This window comes from Dasypus novemcinctus, chromosome 23 (genome assembly GCF_030445035.2).
Source record: "Dasypus novemcinctus isolate mDasNov1 chromosome 23, mDasNov1.1.hap2, whole genome shotgun sequence".
Classification (NCBI taxonomy): domain Eukaryota; kingdom Metazoa; phylum Chordata; class Mammalia; order Cingulata; family Dasypodidae; genus Dasypus; species Dasypus novemcinctus.
The window spans coordinates 3,066,166-3,087,955 of record NC_080695.1 but is presented as its reverse complement, the minus strand read 5'-3'; the positions used below and the strand labels follow the sequence as shown (position 1 = coordinate 3,087,955).

The window sequence follows — 21,790 nt, the reverse complement described above, 5'->3', positions numbered from 1 at the left end:
TGTGGAAACCATTTTGCTTCTTTATTCTGGTGAAGGAAGGAAGGATAATAAATAATTAATGGATCCAATGTGGATACCCCAGGAAGTCACTCTCCCTGGGCTCTGTCCAGGTGGCCCAGGGGAGCACAGGACTCTGCCCAGTGATGTACGGTCCCATTCCATGATGTTGGAGAGGAAGCTGGGCTCAGGCCTGCACCTGCATATTCTTACAGCTTCTCAGTCCTATGGACAATGCCTGAAGAGACAAAGCATGCAGGAAATATATCTCATATTAAAAATTAAAATTCAAAGGAAAAAAATAATAATTAATGGAGATTTTTTCTTATTAGAGAAGTTGTGGGTTTATAAAACAGTTGTTCATAGAATGTAGGATTCCTACATACCATCCCACCAACAACACCTTGCATTGTTCTGGAACATTTGTTACAACTGATAATAAATATTTTTATGATTGTACTGATAAAATCCATGGATTAACCTAGGTTTTGCTATCTGTATATATACTACAGAATAACATTTTTTTAATCTTAATAACTTCAGTGAACCCTAAGTTAAAGATTTTTTGATTGATTGGCTACAATCTATCAAGCATTGTATAGCTCTGGGAATCAGAAATGATTGAGATGATTTGGTTCCCTTCAAGCACTCGATGTGGAGTGGCCGAGGAAGTTAAATGACACGTTGGAATTACTTGGTGCCTTGTGTCTAGAGTCTTACACCCTAGATTCAACCTGGCCTTTCCAATTTCTTTCCAGGACCTGTTAAAAATTAAACACTATGCTCTTTCCTCAACTGTTAAATTATGATAATATGGATTCCTCTTGCGTGGGGATGCTTATGGATATGAAATGACACTAGTTTCATAGATTAATTAGCTCAAAGCCTAGAACTAGGAAGTCCTCAATATGGTTCATGATATCGTGGTTACAGCCATCCCCCTCTTCCTCCTTACCGTGATCATTTTGTGATCATTTTGGTGTGCACATGGACTGGGTTAAAGGGACCTATTTTTTGCTAGGGAGTGACTCTGCCTATGGAAGCTAGGGCCTGTGGTAGAGGAAGCAAAATTCTGGATAAGACTTCTGAATTCCTAACTAGAACTACAAACATAATTCCATAGGCCTCAGAGCTGAGACATTGCTTTAGAGGGATTTCCAATATGGGTAACTCAATGACCATAAATGTATGCATGATTAGGAAATATTCCCAAAAGTCCCCTCTAATTCATACATCTCCCATGACACTCATTGTGGTGCATCTTGTTCCTGCTGGTACATGACAAGGAGTGTGATTGTGATGCCAATACTTGACAGGATGAGATAAAAGGCTGAGGCTCTGACTTTAGGAGTAGCAGAAAGACAGACTCAAGCCTGGGCATCCTGAGACAGATGATAAGTCATGGAGGAGAGAACATCTATGGAGCACATTTTCCCATGACAAGTTGTAGAACACAGGTTAACTATTTATTATTATTGAATGACTTTAGTGCTCAATTTCCAAAGATCTTCATTAGCCAAATTGTCTGTGTCATCCATGTCTGAGGATTTGTTACTATTAATGGAACAGGGTTAGGGTTAGAGGAGTTGTCCTGGGTGGTGCTGCAGGGACAGTTACCGGACATTGTATGTCCTCCCATGGCCCACTGGGTGGACTGTGGGAGAGTGTGGGCTATGGTGTGGACCATTGACCATGAGGTGCAGCGGTGCTCAGAGATGTATTCACCAAGTGCAATGAATGTCTCATGATGATGGAGGAGGTTGTTGTTATGGGGGGAGAATTAAGGTAAGGGGATTGGGGGGTATATGGGAACCTCATATTTTTTGAATGTAACATTAAAAAAAATAAATAAAGACAAAAAAAATAGAACAGGAGAAGGAAATGTCAATGACCTTGATAGAGCTGGGCCTGCCCTTTTCTCACAAAGAAGCTGGCCTATACTCCTCAGATCTGGCTTTCAGCAGAAAAGATATTAATATACAATTTTAACTCTAAAAGATTCTATCTATGTTTTGATATTTGAAAATGCAGTGAATTGCACAAGTACTTTAGGAAGAATAAACACTTTTAATACCAACAATATTATAGTATTTATACTTTCTTATTTACAATTTTTTGTCTCTAAGACAAAAAATTTTCCTTTCTATATACCTTTGATGTGGTTTGGGGTTTTATGCTTTGAGATAGGTAATTTTCCTAATTTGAATTACAGCTGAAGTTATTTTTTCCCCCATTTTAGAAAACAATTGAATTTTATACTTATTTGAAAACTTGGCATTTTACTTAAATATTGAAGGGCTCTCACAAAGTTGTAAACAACCTATCAGGCTCAATTACAATCATATCAATACTGTAGCAGGGGAGGTTATGCCTCTAATCTCCCTGACATGCAGGTTTTCAGAATTCAGTTTCTCGTGGGATGTTAGACAGAGGATTTCTTCACATATATGCCCCCTGGGTCTCTCTGTGGGGGAACTGACAACATAGCAACTGGAGCTATTGTCTGTACAATGATCAGATTCTGAATACCTGAAAAAGTTTAATGCAGAGAAATTCACATGAAAACCAAATACAGAGGTACACGTGGGAAGATTACATCAAACTAAGAAGACAGGTTTCACTTCTCACAAAAATCATGGAGAAAGAACCAAAAGCTTTTGGGGTCAACAGACTAGGACAGTACTACACAACTCCAAGGTGGGTGTGGGACAGAAAAACAAAGACCCTGAAACAACAGAGTTACCAAATGCCCAGAATATCCAGATAGGACAATGCTCCCCCACCCACAAGATATTAAGCTGGGGTAAAACCCATCGCTCAGCACACCTGACTGAGAAGGGAACAGTGCTCCAAAATGTATTCACCAGATGCAGTGAATGTGCCACAATGATGAAAGAGGTTGTTTAGGGGAGCAGGGGGTATATGGGAACCTCTTATATTTTTTAATGTAACATTTTTTGTGACCTATGTATCTTCAAAAAAATACAATTAAAAAATGATGGTGGTGGGGGATGAGGGGTGGGGTATTTGGGAAGCTCTTATGGTTTTTGTTTGTTTGTTTGTTTGTTTTTAAAGATTTATTTAATTCCCCCCCCTCCCCTGGTTGTCTGTTCTTGGTGTCTGTTTGCTGCATCTTGTTTCTTTGTCCACTTCTGTTGTCGTCAGCAGCACGGGAAGTGTGGGCGGCGCCATTCCTGGGCAGGCTGCTGTTTCTTTTCCCGCTGGGCGGCTTTCCTCACGGGCGCACTCCTTGCGCTTGTGGCTCCCCTACGCGGGGACACCCCTACGTGGCACGGCACTCCTTGCGCGCATCAGCGCTGCGCATGGCCAGCTCCACACGGGTCAAGGAGGCCCAGGGTTTGAACCGCGGACCTCCCATATGGTAGACGGACGCCCTAACCACTGGGCCAAAGTCCGTTTCCCTCTTATGTTTTTTAATGTAACATTTTGTGTGATCTATTAACTTTTTAAAAAAATAATTAAAGATAAAATTAAATTAAAAGTAACAAACAACACAACTCAAGTGAGAAATCAGCCTTCAGAGAAAATTCACCAACATATACAGATGCCTAGACATCAGCAAAAAATTACAAGCCATACTAGGAAACAGGAAGAGATGGACCAACCAAAGGGGCAAATCAAATATCCTCAAGAAATACAGGATTTAAGACAGTTATTCAATGATAATCTTAGTAATTGAATGGCATTCTGAAATACAAAAGCTTGGGCCTTATAAGTGCCTGAGAAGGAGGAAAAAAATGGAAAAAGGGCAGAAAAATATTGGAGGAAATTAAGACTGAAATCTTACCTGCCTTTATGAAGCACATAAATATCAATATTCAAGGACAACATGCCACAAACAGAATAAACATGAATAGATCTATCTTGACACCTACTATTCAGAATTACAAATATCAGAGATAAAGACAGGATTCTGAAAACAGGAAGAGAAAAGCAAAGCATCACATACAAGGGAAACTCAATGAGATTGTGTCAACCTCCCAAAAGAAACATGGAAGACAGAAGAAAGTGGTACAGTTACTGAAAGAAAAAAATGACAGTGTAGAATTTTGTATTAAGCAAAACTGTCCTTCACCAATGAGGGTGAGTTCAAATCTTCACAGACAAACAAAAACTGAGAGTATACATTACCAAAAGACCAAAATTACTAGAGATATTATAGGGAGTGCTGCAGCCTGAAAGGAAAAAAACAAGTGAGAGAGGCTTGGAGAAGAATGAAGTAATGAAGATTATAGGATGGTAAATTAAAAAATAAAAAGGACTGATGATATGAAAAGTGAAAGACAAAGGACAAAATGAATGAAGGAAATAATATCATTACAGTAATAACACTGAATGCTAATGACTTGAACTCCCCAATTAAAAGACATAGACTGATAGAATGGATACAAAATATAAGCAATCTATATGCTGTATACAATAGACTCACCTCAGCTGTAAGGATTCAACTTTGCAAAAATGAAAGGTTGGAAAAATATATTACATGCAAATAGTAATAAAAAATGAGTTGAAGTAGAAATACTAATATCAGAGAAGATAGATTTCAAATGTAAAATTGTTATAAGAGATTAAAAGGGGCAATGCATCAAGAAGAAATAACTAACCTAAATATTTATGCACCTAACCTGAGTGCCCCACAATACATGTTGCACACACTGATAAATGTAAAGGAAGAAATAATTGCATGTACAATAATAGTTGGATACTTCAAGACACCATTCTAATAATAGAATAGAACATTTGGAAAGAGAATAAACATAGCAACTGAATAATATGATAAATGAAATAGACCTAACAGACATTATAGAATGTTGCACACCAAAACCGCAGTATATACTTTCTTTTCAAGTGCTCATGGATCCTTCTCCAAGATAGACCATATGTAAGGTCACAAGACAAGTCTCAATAAATTTAAAAAGATTTAAATTATACAAACATAATTGAATGAAGCTGGAGATCAATAATGGGTGGAAAAAGGGAAAATTCATCAGTACTTGGGTATCAAACAACACGCTTAAATAATCAGTAGATCAAAGAAGATTTTGCAAGAAAATTCAGCAAATATCCTGAGATTGAATGAAAATGAAAATACAACATATCTAAAGATATGGGACACTACAGAGCCAATGTTGAGAGGGAAATTTACTAGCCCTCAAAGCTTACATTAAAGCAGAAGAAATACTTTTTTCATTTTTTCTTTCATTACCATAAATTATGTTATCTTTTATGTACAGTTACAATTTCTTCTGTATGCTCCCACAGTGTCTTATTTTTTTCACTTTTTACAAAGAAGCTTTCATTTACAGAAATATTACATAAAAAATATAACAGATCTCTTCACATTCTCCACTATTGATAACATCTTACATGCACATGACATATCTGCCACAAATGGTGAACAAATATTGAAACATTGCACCAACCATAGTCAGTAGTTTATATTATGTATTACATTTTGCATCACACACTTTCATAGGTTTTACAAAATTTATGAAAGTTCATATACATTATTTCAAGATCATGCAGAACAATTCCAATTCCCTAAAAATTCCTATGTTCTATCTATTCTGTTCTTCACTCCCCCTCCCCTCAGGACCTATTGTAACCACTAAATTTCAATTTTTTAAGAATATCATCCATATTTACATGCATTAATATTGAGGGTTTGACACACTGTTCTGTTTTCTTTTATTATGCACTGACTTTGTTTTCAAAATATATGTGCTGCTCTAAATGAGAATGTAGCAGGGACCCGCAAGATGGGAGTTTCATAATTTCTTGCTTATTTTGTGGGTCTCCACCTACTCTGAAGACAGACTATGACAGGATGGACATTTTCCTATTCCATAGAAACCTGGCCCTGGTGAACCTTATACCGTATATCACCCCTTCCCCACCACCCTGCATCAGTAACACTCCCCTGCCATATTTACCAGAAGAACCTCCCCACCATTGTAGCTTTAAACACAGTTACAAATCTCCAGAGTTCACCTGCTGCTTCCTCCAGCCCTATACCCAATTCCATGGATAATCCAACCCTACTCCCACTCCACTCCCCCTCACACTCCAGCACCACTGACTCCCTCACATCCTTGCACCATCATCATCCTCACCCATTGCCAAACCACCCCCTTCTGCCTTCTTGATTTTGCCCATATTGAGCATCAGATCACCACATTCTCTTCCCTTTCTGTTTCCTGATAACCTGTCTTCCAGATTAGTTCTAAGGGTCTTCACAATTTGTTTAGGTCATAATAGTGAAACTATGTAATATTTGCCCTTCATTCAGTAAGGTCTTCAACATTCATCCATTCTGTCCCATGTGTTAATAATGGACTCCTTCTTACAGCTGAGTACTATTCCATTTAGGTATATACCACATTTTGTTTATACAGTCATCTGTTGATGGACACTAATGTTGCCACCTATTGGCAATAGTAAATAATAATTCTGTGAATGTTGATATGCATGTATTTGTTCATGTCACTGTTCGCAATTCTTCTGTGTATATACCCAACCATGGGATTATTTAATCATATGCCAGTACTATAATTAGTTTCCTGAGGAACTGCCAAACTGTCTTTCACAATGGCTGAACAACTCTACTTTCCAACCAGAAGTGGGTGAGAGATCCCTTCCCTAAAAACCCTCTCCAAAATTTGTAGTTCTCTATTTCTTAACAGACACCAGTCAATAGTTGTAAGATCATATTTCATTGAAATTTTGATTTGCATTTCCCTAAGAGTTAGTGATGTTGAGCAAATTTTCATGTGCTTTTTAAAAAGATTTTTTAAAATATATTTTTATTTATTTTTAAAAGATATATAGATTTCATAAAATGTTACATTAAAAATATATAGGGGATTCCCATATGCCCTACTCCCACACCTCCCACTTTTCCCACATTAACTTCCTTCATTAGTGTGGTACATTCATTGAAACTGATGAACACATTTTGGAGTCATTTTTTATTTCTTCTTTGGAAAAGTGTCTATTCAAATCTCTTACCTAATTTTTAAATGGATTGTTTGTGCTTTTATTTTCAAGATCTAAGTTTTGGTTTAATATATGCTGGAAAATACATGCTTATTAAATAAGTGCTTACCAAATATTTTATACCATTGACTAGGCTGCCTTTTCACTTGCTTGACAAAATTCCTTTGAAGCACAAAAATAGTTAAACAGATCAATTTTATTGAAACAAATTAATAAAGCCTAAAATTCATCCAAGATGTACTATCAGTGGCATTTGGCATAGTTACATAGTTGTGTGTTTATCACTTCCATTATTATTAAAACATCATTATTTCAATAACAATAATAAACATAAAAAGACAAATAAACAAGAAAATGCCTCAACTCTGAATCTGTTTCCCAAGCTGTACATAGCCACTATTTCTGGCTATTCTTGAACAAATTTTTTGTTGTTTAAGCAGTTTCATTGGAATAGATTCACACACCATATGATCTATCCAGAGTTTAAAATCAACGGCTTCTTTAGCTGTTAAAATTCTGTTATTATAAAATATATAGAAAAATAGACTGAAATAAATCACAAATTTTAAAAGAAACTTCAAGATCTGGTTAAATTTAATATAATCAGTTATAACAAATGGATAGCATAAAAACAAACCTTATGAAATATAAATAATTCAAATATAATAGAAAATAATTATAACAATTCTTACGTTTTATATTCCAGTTCTAACTATTTGACTTAATCTCTAAGAATGAAAAAAATATTGGTTTGATTATTCAATTCCAGTTTAGGCCATATTCATTTATTTATTTCTAGGTAATCAAATTCCTCTTTGGGAATTCTCCACTTCTTATTGGAATGAATAACCACAGATAACTATTAACCAACTCATAATTTTATGGGGCAGAAAAACTCCAAATCTTATTCAATAGTAGTCATGTTAAATCATTGTTAATCTATTTTAAAGTATATGAATTAGAAATGGTATTATTATTATTTTAAAGTATATGAATAAGAAATGGTAAAAGAAAAATGAAGTATCCAAAAATATCTCTTCTCCAGTCCTTCTCAATTAAAAACAAGGGTTTGTTGTGTATGAAAAAAAATTACAGAACACTGATCACTGGAATAATTTGCCAGTTCCACTGAGTATTTTTCATATATTATGCACATTGCACCTCGTACACTTTATTAAAGCAAAGCTTTCCCACAAATAGTCACTCCTATTTCCAGCTGTAGTTTTACATCTAGACCCTGTTTTCTGGAACATTTACACTGGAATTTATGAGATCATTTATTGCTCCTCTAGGATTACTAATACCGCACTTAAATGCAAACACACACTGACACTAGGAAAAAGAACATACAATGGCCTGCTGGATCGCCTCTCAGCCTTTTGGCTAAGCTCAATTGTAATGGCCTGCTGGGGAGGGGTTCTTACTGTGTTCTCAACCACAGCCTTATGATTTGGTCAGGAGTGATTACAATTCAAGCTGACAGCACCAGATTGTCCATTCCCAAAACAGTTGAAAATGGTACCCAGGAATTCCAACTGCCATACCTGCAATGGACATGTAAACAAGGGGCTTCATTTTTTGTGGTCATTTTCTGATGTGTATTTTAAAAAATATAAAATCTGATCAATAATCAGAGGGATACAGAGAGCACTTAAATGGACATGAGGATTAAGGAAAAGTTTTAAGCTCAGGTCAAACTTCAAAGATTGTGATGAAGAAAACCTTACTTGGTTTTGGCACATTCCAATTCAAGTTCTATTCTCTGGACATCCCAAAAGACAAATGAAACATCAATGTTCAAAAGCAGTGATATCTTGTTTTTTTTAAAATAAGATTTATTTTTATTTATTTCATCTCCTCGCCTCGCAGCTTGCTTGCTCTCTGTGTCCATTTGCTGTGCGTTATTCTGTGTCTGCTTGTCTCCCTACGTTGCATCACCTTGCTGCCCCAGCTCTTCGTGGGCACAGGCTGTCAGCTCTCCACAGGCGGGGGCCATCAGCTGTCTGTGGGCATGGACCAGCTTGCCTTCACAAGGAGGCCCTGGGTTCACTTCCCACGTGGTAGATGGGAGCCCAGGCACATTTGAGCCACATCGCTTCCCCCAGCAGTGATATCGTTTTACAGCGTCAGAATCATACAGATTGCACAGCCCAAAAGTAAAATGAGCAAAGGTAATATACCAACATTTTACAAAAAAAAAACACAAGTACCACATATGATGGGATTTTTTTTTGCAATAGAAGAGTTTTAAAATGATATTTAATATAAAAATACTGTAATCAGGTAAACCTGTTTTAGGATCTCTGATAACCACATAGTACGTGATGAACTGTTATAGGAAGCCAAATATCGTGTCTTTTTAAATTTTATTTTAAAACACATTTATTTCATATTTTTTACTCTGACATCTGGGATATGTATTTCACAGGCTGTGGTGTCACACAGGTACCATCAGAGAGGTTCAGCTGACTTGGACAGAGCTGTTCATTTTGCCATCAACTGGCTTTTGTGCATTATGTTAAATGTATGGAGTTTAATTGCTGTTTAAAATGTCTTCAAAGGATGCCCTGTTATGTGGTTTGGCATGAAAATTTAAGATTAGCAAAACAAATATTCATCACAATAAGAAAAGCCACTTTCATGTTTCTTGCAAACAACAAGAGCTTTCTGAGACCTAAAACAGGAGATACCCACAAGTAGGTGATACTGTGTTACACTTTGTTTCTGAGACATGTGCAGTGTAAAACAGAAAAAACTGCCCAATCTCTTAGAATAGATGAAATAAATTTCAAAGCACAGGGAGGTGGGTATCACTGATCTCTGTACTTCACAGGGTACTGTTAAGATATTATACCATGGTCTAAATGGTGGTTTCTCTTTCTTATTGGTCCATAAAACTGTTAATATGTTGTTCAACATAGTAGATATTATGGCTTCCATCATCCCAGGAAGGTTGACAGACTTAAACAATACCTCTAAAAACTTAGCATTGTAGTTTACATTCTCATTCTTTCCTGTAAGTAAATGAATGTCTTTCACTGGTGATGAGATGAGGTTGTTTTTTCTTATACTTCAATTTTCTCATTCTTTCTGCACCTACCTATCCCAAATACATGTTCCTATTTCATTTCCTTAGCATAACTACCAACAATTGCAAAGTGAGCAATCTTCTAGCTCAGGGATTCTTAACCAGGAACCCATAAGCTTGAATTAAAATTAAAAAAAAAAAAGAACATCATTCTTGTGGGGATGTGTTGGTGCTGGTGTGTTGAATTGATTAAATAATAGGCAATATAATGTAGACTTAGTAAGACAACCAGATATTCTCCTACCTGAAAATGGTCCATGGAACAAAAAAGGTTAAGAACCCCTGCTCTAGCTAATATTCACATTGAACCTGAGGGATCTTTCTACATGAAAAAAGGAATGTTCAAATTCCACACCTTAAAATGTCTGTGATTTCCATCTGACAATGAAGTCAAACAACATCGTTACAAGGCAAGCTTGACCCTCTCTGGTCAATTTACTACCATCCCCTCACCCTGTAGGGTGCTGTCAGTGTCACTGATCTCCAAGATCTTGAACCTGACTAGTACTTTCACCAGATCTCCATATTTTCCATACAGTGAGGATTTATATAGATTCCTCCCAGTGTATAGGTCTCTGTGACAGTTTCACCTAGGATTTTTCACTCCCTTTCCTTCCACAAACTCCAACACCCATTCAGGCTAGCCTGGAGTTATCACCTTTCTGAAACTTATCTTTAACATCCCATTATTAATATGACATTCCTTTATCCACCTAATTTGTGTTGTGGAGATTGTAGCTTTGTGTTACTTTTATTGAACTCCAAGCATTTTCTTCCTGCTAGATTGATTACATGAGGGATGTACAGATGTTCTACATACATTTTATTCTGGTGACCCTGATCAGGTGGTGCCTGGTTTATAAAGGAAACAAAATAAATATGTGGTGTGTTAATGAATGACAGAAGGTACTTCATAGTTATTAGAAATAATGAAAGAGAAGAAGCAGGGAAATATTAAAGACCTATGCAGACATGGTATGGATACACACACACATTTGGAAATGAGAAACCATATGTAGTACCAAACTACAATTTTCAAGAATTATAGAAGAGAATAAATGAGACACCATAAGAATTGGAGTGCCTCAAACATAGTATGGGTATATCCATTGTCCTCTCTGATCAGTTCTGTCTGTGTATGCACTGGGGATCACAAGGCTAAATATATTTATGACATTATTTTATATTAATGTCCTTTCTAAAGATACATAAATCACAGAAAATATTACATTAAAAAATATGAAGTTCCCATATACTCCACTCCCACATCCCCCACTCCACCCACATCAACAACTTATTTCATTAGTGTGGTACATTCATTGCATTTGGTGAATACATTTTGGAGCACTGCTACACAGCATGGATGATAGTTTATGTTTTAGATTACACTCTCTCCCAATTCATTCAGTGGTTTATGGCAGGATATATAATGTCCTGCATGTATCCCTGCAATATTATTCAGGACAACTCCAAGTCCCACAAATGCTCCAGTGTCACACCTCTTTTTCACTCCCCTTGCCTTCAGCAACTCGTATAGCCACAGTCTACACATCAATGATATAATTTCTTCCATTGCTAGAGTCAAAAGAATTCTTAATAGAATACCAGTATTTCCACTCCATATTTTATTCCTACATTCTGAGGACCCAAGAAGGACAATGTGCGACGGCTTGCTCGGTCGGTAGAGGTGGGGTCTGGCTGCGGACGAGGGGTCGGTCCAGCTCTGGACGAGGGGTTGGTCCCGCTTGGGACGAGGGGTCGGTCCCACTTGGGACGAGGGGTCGGTCCGGCAGCAGACGAGGGATCGGTCTCACAAGGGGTTGCGCGGTTTGGCTGACAGGGTCGCCTGGCGAAGCCGGCGACGAAGGGGTCGCCCGGAGAAGCAGGCGACGAACTGGGGACAAGGGAGGCCAGGCCCTTGTCAGGGGCTCTCAGGACTGGAGGGCGCACGGCAGAAGAACTACCGCGGAGACAAGGTAAACACGCAAGTCCACTTTATTGAGGGAGAGGCAACAGTTTTATAGGGGCTGGGGAAGGCTGATTGGTCGAAGCCACGCCCCATTCTGATTGGTTGCCGGTGAAAGGTCAGTGGGCGGTACTGGACGGGGGAGGGGTGGTGGTTAGGGATTGGCTGTTGCTGTTGCTGGGGGAAGGGCCAGGGTTTAGGGATTGGTGGCTGCTGTTGCTGGGGTGGAGGGCAGACTTGAGTTTCCCGCCCACGCCTGGCTGTTGCTGCTGTCCGGGGAGGGGAAAAGGGCAGACTGGAATTTTCCGCCCTGCGCCTGCGCAGGGAGAAAGAAGAAGAAGGGTGCCGCCCTACAGGCATCGTGTGGTGCCATCTGGGAGGAGGGGCGGCCGCGGAAGCATGGCTGCCGAGAAGGGGAGACCCGAGGGCACTCTGCGCCCATGCCGAGCTCCCTTCAGGGGTGGCGGTGAGTCCGACCAGCCACCCTATTATGGGGGCAGCTGCTTGGCCTGCCGCGGCTGCTCCCCCGCCAGGCCAGCAAACCACACTCAGCCCGAGGGGTGACCGCAACAATGCCCACTCCACCTCTAAATTGGGAGGGGGTTTCAATCCCACATGGCCAATGGATGGGATTCTCCTGCTTGCAGTTGTAGACTCTCTGAGTTCCTTGTTGTGGTAGTTGACCATACTCACCTCCTTGTTAGCTGACCTGTGTAGGACCAACGAACTTAAGTGTATGTGCTTCAACTCTGTTGAAGCTCAGGACCTAACTGGCACATGGAATGTCCAGAGAATCAAGTCTCCTGGGAATACACCAATCCCAGCATCAACTATAGGTTCAGTAAAAGTGACAGTAGAGGAATATGTGAAGAAATCATGTCTGAGTCCATCTCTATCACAATCAGGAGGACAAATTCCAATGTAGGGCCCACTAGCCAGACAATGAATTCCAGAGCCATCTGCCATGATTATAGAACACGGGTGACTCCACAGCCTTCAGGAGCACCATTACCTGGGGTTGTATTTTTTTGGCTGTCTGAGATTCAGCTGAGATGTACATAAGTGCAACACATCTGAAGACCTCCCAACTCATTTTAAAGTCTCTTAGCCATATAAATTCATTTGTCTTTACTATAACCCCCTTTTATTCAAGGTTGCTTTCTAGTTGCATCACAAGCTGGTGCTTGGTAGTAATCCCTCAGCAAAAGGGAGGCTTATCCCTGAAAATCATGTCCCACTCTGGGGAGAAGGTAATGCATTTATATGCTGAGTTTAGCTTAGAAAGTGGCCACATTTGAGCAACATGGAGGTTTTCATGAGGTAATTCTTAGGCACCCTGCAGCTCTAAGCATAGTTGAAATTTCAAGCACACAGGCTCATAAACATAGTCATCAGTATCAAGGGTCTATCATTGGACCATCCTTCTTCACTGGTCTTTGCTTTTATACTTGGGGGATTTTTGCTGCTCCATTTGGGAGTGTGACAGAGTTTCCTGGAATGGGAACCCAGCACTCCCACAGGCGTCACGTGAAATTCTATCCCCTATGTCAATACCCAATGAACATATGAACTATATGTCACTCTAGCAATGGAAGAAATTGTATCATTGATGTGGAGATGGTGGTCACAGGAGTTGCTGCTGGCAGGGAGTGGGAAGAAGAGATATGGGGGCATTTTTGAGATTGGAGTTATCCTGAATGATATTGAAGGAAAAGATGCAGGACATTATGTATCCTGCCATAGTCATCTGAACGGACTGGAAGTGAGTGTAAACTACAATGTAAACTATAATCCATGTGTCGTAGCAGTACTCCAAAATGTATTCATAAAATGCAATGAATGTCACCCTGATGAAAGAGTTTGTTGATGTAGAAAGAATGGGGACATGGGGGTGTGTTGAGTGGGATATAGGGGAACCTCTTATACCTTTTAATAACATTTTGTGTGATCTAAATATCTTTTTAAAAAGACAATAAAATAAATATGAAGAAGAAAAAAGAAAATATAACAAGTAAGGGTTACTGGTATAAGCTGTTTGCTGGGTATGCTGTCTTTTCACTTTCTTGATAAACTCCATCGAGATGCAAAAGTTTTTAATTTTGAGGAGGTCCCATTGATCTATGTTTTCTTTCACTGCTTGTGCTGTGCTTGTGATGTTCATGAAGCCATTTCCTATTACGAGCTCCTGTAGATGCTTCCCTACATTGTATTCCAAAATCTTTATGGTCATGGCACTTATATTTAGATCTTTGATACATCTTGAGTTGATTTCTGTACAAGGTGTGAGACGGTATGCCTCTCTCATTCTCTTGCATATGGATATCCAGTTCTCTGTGCACTATTTTTTGAAGAGGCCATTCTCTCCCAGTTGAGTGGGCTTGGTGGACTTGTGAAATATCAGATGACTCTATAGGTGGAAATCTACATCAGAGCTCTCTATGCAGTTCCATTTGTTAGTATGTCATCCTTGTGCCAAAACCATGCCGTTTTTACTACTATAGTTTGTAGTATAACTTAAAGTCAGGTAGTGTGATTCTCGTGATTTCATTTTTCTTTTTCAATATGTCTTTGACTATTCAGGGCCACTTTCCCTTCCAAATAAATTTCATAGTTAGCTTTTCCAGTTCATTAAAAAGCCCTGTGTTGATTTTTATTGGAATTGCATTAAATGTGTAGATCTGTTTGGGTAGAATAGACATCTTAATGATGATTAGTCTTTCTATCCATGAGCAGCGAGTGTTCTTTCATCTATTTAAGTCTTCTTTGATTTCCTTTAGCAATGTTGTGTAGTTTTCTGTGTATAACTCTTTTACATCTTTAGTTAAATTTATTCCTAGGTACTTGATTTTTATTTACTCTTGTAAATGTTATTTTTTCTTGATTTCCTCCTTGGATTGCTCATTATTGGTGTACAGAAATGCTACTGATTTTTTGCGCATTGATCTTATAACCTGTGACTTTACTGAACTCATTTATAACTTCTGTAATCTTTGTTGTAGACTTCCCAGGGCTTTCTATGTATAGGATCATGAGGTCTGATAGTGACATTTTGACTTCATCTTTCTCAATTTGGAGGCCTTTTATATCTGTTTCTTGCCTCAGTTCTCAAGCATGTGCTTCTAACACAATGTTAAATAGGATGGGTGATAGTGGGCATCCTTATCTTGTTCCTGATCTTAAAGGGAATGATTTTATGATTTCACCATTGTAAATGATGTCAGCTGTGGGTTTTTCATATATATCCTTTACCATGTTCAGGAAGTTTCCTTCTATTCTTATCTTTTGCAGTGTTTTTAGCAGAAAAGGATGCTGTATTTTTTTTGAATGTTATTATTGCATCTATAGATATGATTGTGTGGTTTTTCTCTCTCATCTGTTTCTGTGGTTTATTACGTTGTTTGATTTTCTTATATTGAAACTTCCTTGCATACCAGGGGTGAAACCCACTTCATCGTGGTCTGTAATTCTTTTGATGTATTAATGAGTAGGATTAGCAAGTCTTTTGTTGAGGATTTTAGCATATAGGTCATTAGAGCTATTGGTCTGTAATTTTCCTTTCTTGTGGTGTCTTTGTTTGGCTTTGGTATTAGGGTAGTGTTGGCTATCAGAGAATGAATTAAGCAAAGTTCCTTCTATTCCAATTTTTTGAAAGAGTTTAAGCAAGATTGGTGTTAGTTCTTTCCAGAATATATGGTAGAATTCACCTGTGAAGCCATCTGGCCTGGGGCACTTCTTCTTTGGGAGGTTTTTAATTACTGAATCGCTTTACTTGTGATTGGTTTGTTGAGAGCATTAATTTCTCCTTTCATCAATGTAGGCTGCTTATGTATATCTAGGAATTTGTCCATTTCCTTTAAATTGTCTTTCTTTTTGACATATAGGTTTTCAAAGTATCCTCTTTTGATAATCTTCACTTCTATTGGGTCAATGGGGAAATCCTCTTTTTCATTTCTCATTTTGTATATTTGTATCTTCTCTCTTTTTCTTTGATAGTCTAGCTAAAGTTTTGTCAATTTCATTGATCTTCTCAAAGAACCAGCTCTTTATTTGTTTATAGTGCTTTCTTATTTTATATTTCATTTAGTTCTGATCTGATTTTTGTTATTTCTTTCTTTCTTCTTTCTTTAGGGTTAGTTTGCTGTTGTGGTTGTTGTTTTGTTTTGTTTTGTTTTACTATTTCCTCCAAGTGTGCAGTTAGATCTTGAACTTAGCACTTTCTTCTTTTTTAATATATGAATTATGGCTATGAATTTCCTTTATTCGAGATTTTGCTGCATCCCATACATTTTGATATGTTGTGTTTTCAAGATAGCTACTGATTTCTTTTGAGATTTCCTCCTTTACCCACTGTTTGTCTAATAGTGTGTTATTTAACTGCCATATCTTTGTGCCTAATCTGGTTCTCTGGCCCTTGCAGATTTCCTGTTTTATTCCATGTGGTAAGGGAAATTATTTTGTATGATTTCAATCTTTCTGAATTCACTGAGACTTTCTATGTGTCCTGGCATGTGGTCTCTCTTGGAGAATGATCCACGTGTTCTTGAGAAGAATGCATATCCTGCTGTATTTGGATGTAGTATTCAGTATATGTCTATTAGGTCCAGAACTTCTAATATGTTATTCAAAGTCTTTGTTTCTTTTCTGATTCTCTCTCAAGATATTCTGTTTAATGGTGATAATGTTGCATTAAAGTCCCCACTATAATTGTAGGGACATCTATTCCTCCACTTAGTTTTTCTAAGGTTTGCCCCATCTATTTTGAGGAACCCTGATCAGATGCATAAATATTTATGATTATTCTTTCTTGTTGAAATATTACCACTTTTACTAATATATAATGACCATCTTTGTCTCTCACAATAGTTTTGCATTTAAAGCCTATTTTGTCTGATATTAGTATAGCCACCCCTGCCCTTTTTTGGTTATTGTTTGCTTGTAAGATTGTTTTCCAGCTCTTCAACCTCCTGGAATTCCTGGGTCTAAAGTGGGTTTCTTGTAGAGAGCATATGGATGGGTTATATTTCCTTATCCACTCTGTCAATCTGTGTCTCTTGACTGGTGAATTTATTCCATTAACATTCAGTGTTATTACTCTCAAGAAGTTACTTACTTTAGTCATATTTTCTTTGTATTCGTATATGTCATATCTTGTTTTTATTTCTCTTTTGGTCTTTTTACTTGTTCTTATACTGTCCCCTAATTCTGCCTCTCCTATTTTTTCTTTCAAGAGATGGCAATGTGTATGAAAAGTGATTTATAATTTGAATGATGAACACTTTTCTATGCTGAAAAGAAGTTGAAGCAATAAAATATGTAAAACTGATTTGATTATTCAAAATTTTAAAACTTGGGAGTCAATGTGGCTCATTGCTTGAATGCCAACTTCCCAAATAAGAGGTCCTGGTTCAATCCTGGCCCCAGTACCTCAAAAAAAGTTATGAACTTTCACGCATTCCTGCTACTACATCTATACAAGTATAAAAGATCTAAAAAGAAGACTAAGAAGTCAGTGATGAAACCTGCAGATTATGTTTGACAGAATGCAAATATAAACAAGAATAAGAACTGAGACCAAAATTTAAAAAAAAAGAGAACAAAATTATGCAGCGAAGAATATGAACGGATAACAGGCCTATTTAACAGCATGAAAAAAGGAATATTTGCTAGGTAAATTTTTATGTGTAAACTCAACCTGAGAGCTTATGTATCAGGAACTGATGTAGCAAGGTAAAATCTGCCTCCATTAGATTGGATCTCTCCCATCAATACAGAAACATGCTCCTATATATGTCATCTTAAAATTAAAACATGAATTGCCCTCACTTCACTGCACATCCCTCAACTCTGATACCCACTTTCTCTAATCCTGTAGAAATGCATAGCTTCTTGGACAGATGTTTTACTTTTCCTAGAATCATTTATAGTCCCATTCCTACTTCTAATTCAGCATCCATTTGCATCACTTAATTGTCAGTGGAGATCCCTGCATGCTGAATCTAACAGATATCTAATTTTAAAAAATAATTTGCAAGAATTTATTGCAGTATTTGAGGACATCGACAACTGTATAATAAGGCATTCAGCAATATTTGCATCTAACCAATAAATGCTGTAATTGTGTTTAACTTATATGTAAGATATAGTATTGCCTTAAAACAACAGAGACAGAGACAGAAACAGATTTTTTTGAAGAATTTAATGCTCCTTTTTAAGAATCAAACTGATATGTCTATGCAAGGACTCTATAAAAAAGTATGTTACAATGGACGAAATATGCCCAAAACAAACACCATATTTTTTAATTGGATACATTCTTAGAGAACATGCAGTCATTTATAATGATGATTAAATAATAAAATAAGAATTTATTTTATTTTTTATAAAGCAATAGTTGCTATATTCCCTTAGTAGGTAATGAGAGATGTAAATGTACCATAATGCATAATACATCAGTTAATTAGGCAAATGGGAGAAGAAATATGAGGATGTTTTTGCTCTGGGTTAGTCTGTACTGGCTCTCAAATGACCTTTAATATCTCAAACCTTTGATTCTCCCCCACATTTTGCTGCCTTATCTTTTGGGCTTTCTGGTCCCCTGCATTGCATCTCTGAGTGGAAGGTGTCTGAGTGAAAGTCCACACTTTTCCTTGGATGGATTATGATACTGAAGCAGATCCCCATACAAGAAAGCTGGAAGGGTTCAGGAATCAGTCCCCTAGCAGGACTTGGAACCTCAAGAGAAACAAATATGACCTGGCCAGCCTAAGGTTGCACAAGTTGAGAGACAACAGCCAAGGAGATATTAAAACTTTCCCTATAGCATTTCATTAGGCAATTTTCTCCTGTTTCTCCATAATTTCCTGGTGGGATATTAGTCTCAACAGAAAGAAAATGTTTCTCCTGATTCTGTGTTCCCAAAAGACCATATTATGAATCAGGTAAATCTAGTTTTTGTGAATCCTCCTCTGGGACTCTCCTGCTTTCCATATGTCTAAACTCTTTGGACATTATAGCATCATTCAAATTAAAGGTTACTCCAATGTTTAAGACTCAGGAACATGACCTGACCAGGACCTTGGATATCAAAGCCTTGACTTGGTGTGAAAATAGAAAATATTCCATTTATAATAGCATCTAAAAGAACCAGATATCTAGAAGTGAATTCAACTAGGAAAGTAAAGCACTTGTACTCAGCAAACTAAATGGCACTGTTAAAAATTCAGAAGAGACCTAAATACATGAAATGATATTCTATGTTCATGAATTGAAAGGATAAATATCATTAATATGTCAGTTCTATCCAACTTTAATTACAGATTCAATGCAATTCCTATAAAAATTTCGACAGCCTCATTTGCAGAAATGGAAAAGCCAATTATCAAATTTATTTGGATGGGGAAGAGGACCCAAATAACCATGGACATCTTGAAAAAGAAGAACAAGGATGGAGGACTCGTGGGTGGGGTGAGCACAGGCTCTCAGGTGCCCCTGAGACCCCACTCTGACAACCCCACAGACTCAGACTCCTAGGACCACCCAGCATCACCCTGGCACATGCTCAGGCACTTGGCTGTCACCCCGAAGTTCCATACCCAACCTCCAAGGACCCCAAACTCCCCTGCAGTCACCTCTCAGCACCAGCATTTCTTCCATCGCAAACCAAAGCCCCACCCCACCCAGTCTACCGCATTGGCTCTTCCAGGCTCTTGCTCTGACTTGCTGCCCCAAGGACTCCCAGAGCTCCCGGCCCTAAAGTTTCCAGGGGAGCAGTCATGGAAGGGAGGTTCCCTGGGCTCAGAGGCCCAGGAGGGATGGGTGGGAGGGGGACCCCATCCTGACTTGGAGGCCACCTGCCTTGGCCCCCGGCATGAGCCACACTCACCCTTTCCTGCTGCTGCTACTGCTTCTGGGCTCTGTTGGGGTTCATGTCCAGGGTGGCAAACTCGGGGTTCTCCTCCTGCCAGGATTGAGCAGGTTAGGGTCAGTGAGGCCCTCAGCCCTCCCCGTTGCCCCTGGGGTCGTGGACCCCTGGGCCAAGTGGGCAGGTGGAAATCTGCAAAGCCATGGACCCCAGGTAGGTGGGGCCAGGGCCCACCTGCTGCACCAAGCAACATGCAGCCTAGGGACTGTGCAGGTCCCTAGTGGAGAAAGGTCCTCGGACTTCACACTGAACCAGAGGTGAGCAAATACCCAAAAGACAAGATCCATGACCTGAAAGGGTGGGTGTCTGGAGGGTCCTTGGGGGAGAAAGACCCCTGCAGGCCTGAGGGTCTGAGCAGACCCTGGGGAACTGCAGACTCTCCTGGTCAGGAGACGACCTTCTGGACTGCACTGTCACAGGGCCAGAGGAACAAGTTGTTGCCGTTTGCCACCCCAACCCCACATCAGGACAATGAAGGGAAATGCAAGGGCCAGGTCCAGGAGCTGCAGGGACGCACCCCCCACAGACAGCCGGTAGTCCCCTACTGCTGCCCCTCCACGAGGTCAGCTGGCCCTCGCTGGAGAAAGGGAGGTCTGCATGTCCTCTGCCCAGTCGTCCCTTTCCTGGAGCCTCTGCCAGGGCCGGGAGGACCACTGCCTGGGGGCCTGTGGGAGATGTCCAGGGCAGCAGAGTTGGCAGGGTCCCAGGACAGGATCTTCAGTTCCAGCATCCCCGAAGGCCAAAAGCCTGCTCGGTGCCGCCACCTTCCTGGAATCATGGGCAGCCAAGGCAGGGCCCAGCTCCTACCCGGGAAGGTCAAGGGGGCGGTTATGGGAGACGGCGAGAACCCTCCTCAGCAGGAGAGCTGGACAGCTCGGAGCAGATGGGCAAGGACAGTCACGGAGATGCCGCCGGGGACCTGGGGCTGAGGAGGGGACTCGCAAACACAGCAGCACAACGCGCACGTGCCTGCGGTGCGCTCACCCTCCAGCCGACCCTGAGGGGAATCCTGCTAAAGACCCTCTCCCGCCCCTCTCCACGTGTGCAGGGACCTTCCCCCGTCTGTGGAGTGGCAGTGTGCTGGGTGACTGGTGGGGTCCCAGGTTCCTCGGGAAGCGGGATATGGGGCCACTTGGGTGTGAAAGCCCTGAAGAGCGCGCAGGCAGTGGCCATGGTGGAACATGGCCCTGGGGTGCTCCCCGGCTGCTTTGGGTCCCCCATCAGTGCCTGCTCTCACCTGGAACCAGCGCTGGCCCTGGCCAGGGCCCCAGTGGGCCAGCACCTTCCTCAGAGAGACGGTGTAGACCAGCCCCTCCTCCAGCTCCTCGCCGACCACCTGCGTGGAGCTCTGCGAAAATAGTGCCTGGCAGCCATGCCGAACGGCGTCAGCGAGGGGCCTGTCCTCCCCGCAGGGGAAGCTGGCCCTCCATCGGGCTGGAACCCAGGGCAGGTCCAGATAAGGTCTGCCTTCCCCTCCAGCCTGGTGGAGAGGAGAGGGGAGCTCGAGGCTCAGGACTGACATGGTCCACATGTATGCCCCCAAGCTGCCTCCTCCCACCCCCACCCGTGACCTGGCAGGGGACAGGGAAGGCCCTCCAGGTCCCCAACCCTGATGGCCACTCCTGCCTGCGGTGGTCCCCCTGTCCATACCCCTACACCCTGGGAAGAGGATGGAGTGGGGCTGCCCAGGAGGAGCACAGTGGTGGCCTGTGCTGAACTGGCTCCCCTGGGCCACCCCCTGTCACCTCTGGGTGCCTCCTGGGTGCCGATGGCCAGCGGCTCTGTGACTAACGCCTGAGCC

At 40.3% G+C, this 21,790-nt stretch overlaps 1 long non-coding RNA gene and 1 other non-coding gene across 2 annotated transcripts; one reads left to right on the top strand and one right to left on the bottom strand.

Annotated features, from left to right (window-relative positions):
• Positions 1-22: 22 nt before the first annotated feature.
• Positions 23-21,321, bottom strand: LOC139437444 (uncharacterized). Its single transcript, XR_011647248.1, has 3 exons — positions 21,227-21,321; positions 19,951-20,025; positions 23-235 (listed from the first exon to the last, which is right to left on the bottom strand). It is a non-coding gene; the product is annotated as an uncharacterized lncRNA (long non-coding RNA).
• On the top strand, positions 65-265 carry LOC111766790 (small nucleolar RNA SNORA73 family). The gene has a single exon (XR_002798757.1). It is a non-coding gene; the product is annotated as a small nucleolar RNA SNORA73 family (small nucleolar RNA).
• Positions 21,322-21,790: the final 469 nt, after the last annotated feature.